This window comes from Varroa destructor, unplaced genomic scaffold (assembly GCF_002443255.2).
Source record: "Varroa destructor unplaced genomic scaffold, Vdes_3.0 BEIS01000001.1, whole genome shotgun sequence".
NCBI classification, from domain to species: domain Eukaryota; kingdom Metazoa; phylum Arthropoda; class Arachnida; order Mesostigmata; family Varroidae; genus Varroa; species Varroa destructor.
In genome coordinates this window covers 19,462,543-19,469,903 of record NW_019211454.1, presented here as the reverse complement: position 1 = coordinate 19,469,903, position 7,361 = coordinate 19,462,543, and the positions used below count along the sequence as shown (strand labels likewise).

At 42.7% G+C, this 7,361-nt stretch overlaps 1 long non-coding RNA gene across 3 annotated transcripts; it reads right to left on the bottom strand.

Moving 5' to 3' along the window:
• Positions 1–277: 277 nt before the first annotated feature.
• Positions 278–3,836, bottom strand: LOC147758353 (uncharacterized). 3 transcript variants are annotated; one of them, XR_015330016.1, is made up of 4 exons: positions 3,649–3,836; positions 3,324–3,401; positions 1,212–1,284; positions 278–661 (listed from the first exon to the last, which is right to left on the bottom strand). It is a non-coding gene; the product is annotated as an uncharacterized LOC147758353 (long non-coding RNA). The 3 variants fall into 3 exon arrangements; XR_015330009.1 differs by lacking the exons at positions 3,324–3,401; positions 3,649–3,836 and adding an exon at positions 1,696–3,151; XR_015330017.1 differs by lacking the exons at positions 1,212–1,284; positions 3,324–3,401.
• Between the last annotated feature and the right edge of the window lie 3,525 nt (positions 3,837–7,361).

Here is a 7,361-nt window from a genome sequence, read left to right as displayed (position 1 = left end):
GCTCAAAGTCATGCTACATAGCTCGTACGATTTGGAATAGCGCCTGCATCTTTCTAACTTAGATTCCACGTCCTCTAAGCACCAACGGGATCGGAGCAGTCCACCACGCGATAGGTTACACGAATGCGCGTATCCATCGGTTTATTGCGATTTGACGTTGAGTTCTTTTAATTCAGCTTTACGAACCAGAAAGGTCTTTAAGCCAATAGTCCCTTCAATAAATTGATTATATCGTCTGAGTATAGTTGTTAAATATAGAAAATGAAACGTACTCGTGTGTAGTTTTGTTTTTATACTATTATCTTGTGAGTGAGTAGTCGTTGAAAACGACACCAATAAACGCTTACAATATTACAAATGCGCCAAATGCTGATAGAGCCAAATAACAGCTTGTTTTTCTTGTAGTCGCTTTGCGGCGAAGAACGAGAACTGCATCCAAAAATACACTGATACCGATAAGGATTTTCTACACCTAAACACACGGACTATCCGGAAGAACGATATCTTTGTGTCTGTCCATTTTACATACGGTGGGGCACTCGATTCGATCGAACCTAAATCCGTCGTTGATGGCCCAAGAATGGTCGATGTTCCCTGATCCGTTACGGTTTGGATCTGCCCAGCAAACGCTAACACCATCCAATCAAAAAGCCGATAGTTCCTGAAATCGGACATAGATAGGGCGATATTGTTACACCGAGGTAATCAGCAGGCCAGTCAGTACGTAGTTATCATTTTCTGCTACGTTCATTTATTTGAGTAAGGCAAAAAATTAGTAAAGTGCCTATCGTAGTCTAGGCGGCAATTTGCTGCTTTGAGGAACCGATCTTCGTTAGGGCTCTGTAATCAATATTGACTGGAATAGAAATTCAGGGAAAGTGCTTTAGTGAAGAAATTTTACCTTCAAAATAATAATAATAATATATAATGCTGCTACCGGCGCTAAAAAATATATGGTTCTATGAATCAGTCTGTAGTAAGGTCTAAGGGGACGTGTGAGAGTATTTTTTTCGAGTGGCATATAGCACTGCAAGGATTTGGTGTTTGGGCAGTGGCCTTGATAGTTAACATAAGGAACTTTTTCTAAGATGTTCCTCGTACGACGTCATGTAGCATTCTTCCGAAAAATAAAAAATTAATGTGTCTTATAGTTTGGTATGGCTGAAGCTTCTGTAAGCATTATCCTTACGAATGTTACAACCAGTCCACACCTTTTGTCTTCTACGTCCGCTATTTATGCCATTACGCATTACTTCAGGCCGTGCAGCAAATCTGCAGAAAAAGCTAAATCGGATAGCAAATCGGACGCAAGTTAGAAATTAGCGAATAGTTTGAAATACACACAAAAAAAGGGATACGTATTTTTCAAGACATGTTTTTAATGTATCATTACTTCGTAATATAAAAGACTACTAAATTCTCTCTAGGCACTGTACTAACCGAGTCAGATGCAAATGGTTTTCGCAAAAACATTAGTTCTTTTCGTTTAATTAATTCCAGCAAACGTAGTTACACTGTGTATCTATGTATCTAATAACTGATAATCCGCATAGTTCCTGAAGCTAAATTACTTGGTTTATGCATATCTATGTTTTTGTCTTATACGTATCATTGGCAAATTCAAAAAACATAGATTATGTCTACATCATCGCATTGTATCATATTATAGTCTATTTATTGATAAAAACGTCTTACTTAACGAACGCTTTTTTTGGCTCCACTCGCTTCTTATATCCGTCATAACTGACAATGTCGTCCCATTCACCGTCGTATCTTCGTCGTTTCCTGGTGCGGGACGATTTAAACATATCCTATTTTTCTCTGTTCCGCTTGCTTTTACGAACTGTACGCACAGCAGCTACTTTTCGCCCCTCGCGATAAAATTATCATTCAAAAATGCCGCCATCGCATCGTCGTCTTCTGCTAGAACACACACTTCATTCAAATTGAGTTCCTGTCTTTTTCTTATGTCTATGGCGGCCAGCCGGCAGCTGTCGCACGGCGCTCAGTACTTCTGCTATTCCTATTTCAAGTAGTTTTGCCTCCCGGCACCACTCGTCCCGTTGCATCCCGTTGAGGCCGCTTATTTCCTACAAGAAGCAGGAGGCAACGGCAACAACGACGACAAAAAGTCATTTAAGGGCGTTGCATGGGATGAATGTAATAGCAGGGAAGTTCCTGAGGTTCGTCTCATTTCGTGCGCAATTTGAAAGCCGTTTCCTTTCTATCCCACGACGAGTAGGGTCTGCAGGGGCAGACTGAGTGGGCAGTGGGTGGTCGTTGTAGCAGGGGCGGGCGAGAGGCCAAAGTCCTATTCACGCCTGGGCTCAGCTAGCCGCTACCGCGTGGTCCATCTTCTCCTTCTCGGTTGCCTCGTTGCGGCTGTCACTCTTCTTTCTGACCGTAAGAAAGGGCTTTGCCCGACAAACTCAGCTGACGTACCCCTAGAGTAGCCTCCTGGAACTCCCCTCTTTCTCTCATTCACTCCTTGCAACCAGGAGACCCGAAGAGGCTTATAGGCCCGGGCTCCGGCTGTCTACGCGGGCAACAAACGCACTCAAGCGCAAAAGTGCTTTCATATCGGCATCGTTTCGTCGGTCTATGAAACGGACCCCCTACTTCGACCAAGTCAAATGAGCAACTGCCACCACTAAGGCCGTCATTGCTCCACCAGTCGCCGCTGATACGGCCACCAATTTTGTCACGACAACAGCAGCGACGCCGGTAAGTCGTGTAGCGTTGAGGCATTTGGAACGAGACGGGGGATAGAGTTAGCCCTCCTTCCTTTTTTCTCCACAGTAGTGCTGTGGGCAGCCGTCTCGATCGTGTGAAGTTTATTGGCACCCTACAAAAGCCAAATCAGCGCTTGGCTGAAAAGCGGCTGCGCGGTTGCGTACGGATATGTCTTCCTTCGTATTGCTGTCTCTTTACTGCGAAGAGCGGCGCAAATCGGGTACGGCCGCTATTGGCGAAGTCAGTGTCCCGATTCATCAACTCAGTTCCCGTTTTGCCTTAGGAGGAGTCTATTTTTTGAGGGGGACACGGGCAGCGAAGACACTGTGTATTCCGCTTCGTTCTACGGCCACGTTTTTATAAAACCACCAATCATTTATCGATAACTCGGGTACAGCTAAAGATACGTTTCAGTGAGTTTTCGTGAATGTTCTTAGGTTTTGCTAAAATGGCACAGTTTTGAGACTTAACAGCGTTAGAAGACAGAACATATTTTCTCTACACCGAAAATTATTCGATAAAAATCAGAATCAATTTCTCGTTTAGCTAATAGGTCTGAAAAATTACGCGCGGGCTAAACAGCTTCTTACCTTATAAGTTTCGTGGGATCGTTAGCAAATCGACTTTATACCTCAACCATAATGTACGCTTTCTTTCAACTACAACGCCTGGAAGTACGGTAGTATAGTCAGAACATACCTATATAGAATTCACAAAATACCCTTCATAGTTCGGGTCGTGCGTCAATTCTAACTGGCCTTAAATCCATTACATGAAATGCAACCGATACGCTAGAACATCCGCGAGATAGGAAGAGGGCCAAGACAGCGCGATGGAGAGATGTTGCTTTTAACAGGTAACTGCAGTTCACAAAATAGTGTTGCGGCAATAGAATAATGATACTCGTATCCTTACCGATATGACTCGTGCTCCGTAGATGCTCAGGAACAGTTCTGCCTAAGTGGATGAGTGAAAGGATGAACGAACACTGTTGATTTGTCATGTCCCGTCCTTATAACACGAAGCCGACTTGCGTATGGTAACCCTAACTCATAGCACACTTCGCGCCAAGCGTCGGAACGATGCTAGCAAGGAGTGTAGACATCAGAAAGAGCACGCCTTAAATAAGTGAACGAGGACGCAGGGGGACTGAGTTGATTGTATGGTATGAATTAAATAGCTAATGATGGCATTAGCAAGTGTCTATTAACATAGAATAAAATCTAAGTTGTCGATGTTTTTATAAACTTATTTCGTTACTGAAAAATCTAATTGTAATCTTTTTACAATAATCCTCTAAGACGCAAGCAATTAGTAGTCGCCTATAAAGTTTATTTGGGGCGTGCTTTCTCGTTCGCGTTTAACCAAACAGTTATCACGTCATCAAAGAATAGAACTAGAGGTAAACAAACTCTGTGCACATTTTATGTTACCTAAGGGGATAATACTTTCGCAAATAATACCGCGTATAAAGCGGTCGCGCTTGTTGTAGTTGGCGGGCAATGTAGGCAAAAAAACTGAAAGCGAACTTCTCAAGAGGCCCTCGCCTTCCATCCGCTATAAAGTCGCTGTAGCGCCGTGTATCTCCTACGAAAGAGGTAAATGAAGTACATTTTTTTTCCATCTTTCTACTAGTCCGAAAGAGGTAGCAGGCGCAACGGCCAAAACCGTTGGCGGCCGTATTCTGTAGGTTGTATTTAGGTTCCCCGCTCTGACTCTCTACGGCGTCCTCTCTTCTTCTTTCTAAACGGACGGACGGACGGACGGGCGAACGAAAGCTGTGCGTAAAAATGGCACAAAAATGCGCCTCCCTCATGATTCTATGCCAGTCTTCAGCCGTTTTTACACATAACAGCGGCCGCTAAGGCACGTCGTGCAGGAGAAGACGATGCTAGCAATGGCTAGCTAGTGAACTAGGCTAGACTCTCTTCAACTGCGGCTTCGTCTTCCACCCTCAAAGGTTCCTCCTGCCGCGGTCCCTTACTTAAGGGTTCGTATTGTGGCGAGTAGCTGGTTTCCTTTCAGGAGTGGCAGGTGGCCAGGCCATCTCACTTGACGTTCGACTTGAATTCAACCTTTCGACCCAATATTTTCTTCTAGGGGGTTTGGGCTTCTGTTAGTATCATTGTGCTGTAATACAACTCGGCGAACTTTGGGTTTTCGGCATATATGCCTTATTTCTACGGTTATTTTTTGCCCTAAAAGAATCATTCGCAAACCGGTGCATCCATGTTTCTCTCGTATTTTCAAATACATTTACTTTTTTTTTGTCTAGATCGAGGATGAGAAACAAACCCAAGGGTTAAGCAGGTTTGTTTCTTATTATAAATCATCTTATTCTACAATGACCGTTACAGTAAGCTCTTCATTATATAAAAGGCAGCATTCTCTCTCAGATGCATTTGAACGCTGTTATACGCTACTCGTATAAGAAGCACTTCATTTAGCTGGGAACTTTCATGACCTTCCCGAACCCAAGATACTTGTTTCATCTACCTTTTTTCGCTGAATTCCTATCTATGTACTGTGGTGCATTATACACGACATCGTATGTCGAGGATTTTACTAGCTTAGGCGTTTACTTTTACAGGAATCTGCCGAGCGCTGTTGGAACTGAAAGAGCTTTGACAGTCCTTTATCAATTAATGCGAACTTGTGGTTCTTAGGTCATCAAGAGCTGCTCAGATGCCCGTTCTCTCCACATTCATCGTGGCCTCACATTCATCATAATGGTAGACAATGCCACGAGGCCAATGTGCTGCAACGAGAAGTCCATCATGGCGGTCTGCTGAGCCGACGATCTGCAGCAGTCTACCATCGGGTAGCCGTTCGCAAATTAATAATTTTTTCTTTCGGAGGTAACAGTAGTTCTACAACTTTGAGAAGGATTATCAAAAAGCAGTTTTGAAAACTGTATAACTGCAAGCATTGCCATCGCGGTGATGAAACGGCGCGATTGAACAGTTGACTAAATATTAGAAATGACCGAGGCAGATGTTTGGGCAAAACTCGACACGTTCTATCCACATTGTCGGCACAACGATCTCTGCAGATTTGCATTATCAAACCTCACAAGTAAAAAAGATGTGCGTACTTTCTTAAGCCTTATGATGTACGAAACAAGTATGTATTTTGTCTATTAAACGTATTTTCGCTTTTTTTTTTGGGAATTTTTTTCTGAATGGTGGAAGTGGCTTTGGAAATATAGTTTCGTACAATGAAATTTGAAATGCACTTTGAATGGGGCCTCTACGTGAGGTGGAGCCATAGTTCCCACTACGCTGTCAATAAAACAAACCCAGTATATACATTATTACCTTAGCTTATACCCAGTATATAGCTTGTTACCTTAGCTGCTCATCACCGAGAAATTATTCTGTTGGTCCCAGATTTGGCCACTGTGAAGGAAAGCGTACACGATTATTTAGTACATTCGTCATTTGATTCCACGTAAAACCGGAAGTATCATTAATTACATCAAATCGTTATTCTTTGAATCAAATTCCGAATGTTACGTCCGGTCTCACTGTTGGGCATCCCATCTGGCAACTGGCCCCCAGCGTGAAATGAGCTGTGGCTATGCCCAGGATCAAATCTAAACAAATTAGGTGGCAAATACGTTACCCACTAAGCTATCACGGGAGCAATATCATTAGACCCGGGCGTGAACGTTGTACAAGGCCTCGCTTCTATTGTATCTCAATGAATAATAGTAAACTGGAAACACATAGAAGCAAAAAGAGCATTTTTATGAAAAAAGAACACTATTCTTCCTTTCTTAAAACGACCAAAGCCATTAATCATTACTACATAGTATTCTTATACTGTGGCTACATAAAGCGCCTAACCACAAGCGCGCTTTTTAATTTTATGAATTGCTGGTGATCTTGCGACTCGCAAGACATCCATAATTAAAAAAAAAAACATTTCATACTTTGAACCATACTTTGTGTATCTACACATGCTGATTTAGTTTAATGACCTCATGAACGGTAGCATACAAACGCTCTAATCATTCCTGAGGATGTTATCTTTAATTAATTTACTAAACTTTTTTTTTGTTTACCACAAACAAGACCTTCCACGTCCGATATTTTACCAACTTACTACAACAAATTATCCTGCACGTATCGTATTGATACCCACTTAGCCTTATGGTCCTATTGTTGAATAAACATTCTGGCACAGAATGATTTGCCGCGCAAAAGGCAAGCAGGATCACGGTAAAAGTCATTAACAAATTACTAATCATCATTCTGCCTTAATGGGTATCTTTTTTTAGATTACGAAGAGCTACCAGGAATAGCGCCACCTGGATCGGTTTGCTAGAACTTGCTGTGTCTGCTTGGCGAAGTTTCTACTTGTCTGCGACACGGATAAACTTTTTCGGCCTACCTATGGCTTGGTTTGGTCAAATCGGAATACACAGCTGCGATATTCGATGCCGATCATGTATTATGAAATATTAACCACGCTTAACTAGCCCCCCCCCTCTCCTCCTCCCTATATTGCCAGTCACTCTCACCATTTATCTGATTCATCCGTGCTCATCGAGATGGAGATACCAGCAAAGACGGTGAAGGCACGCGTTGTCGATCATCAGCAAGCTAAGTAGCCCTTCATGCTAT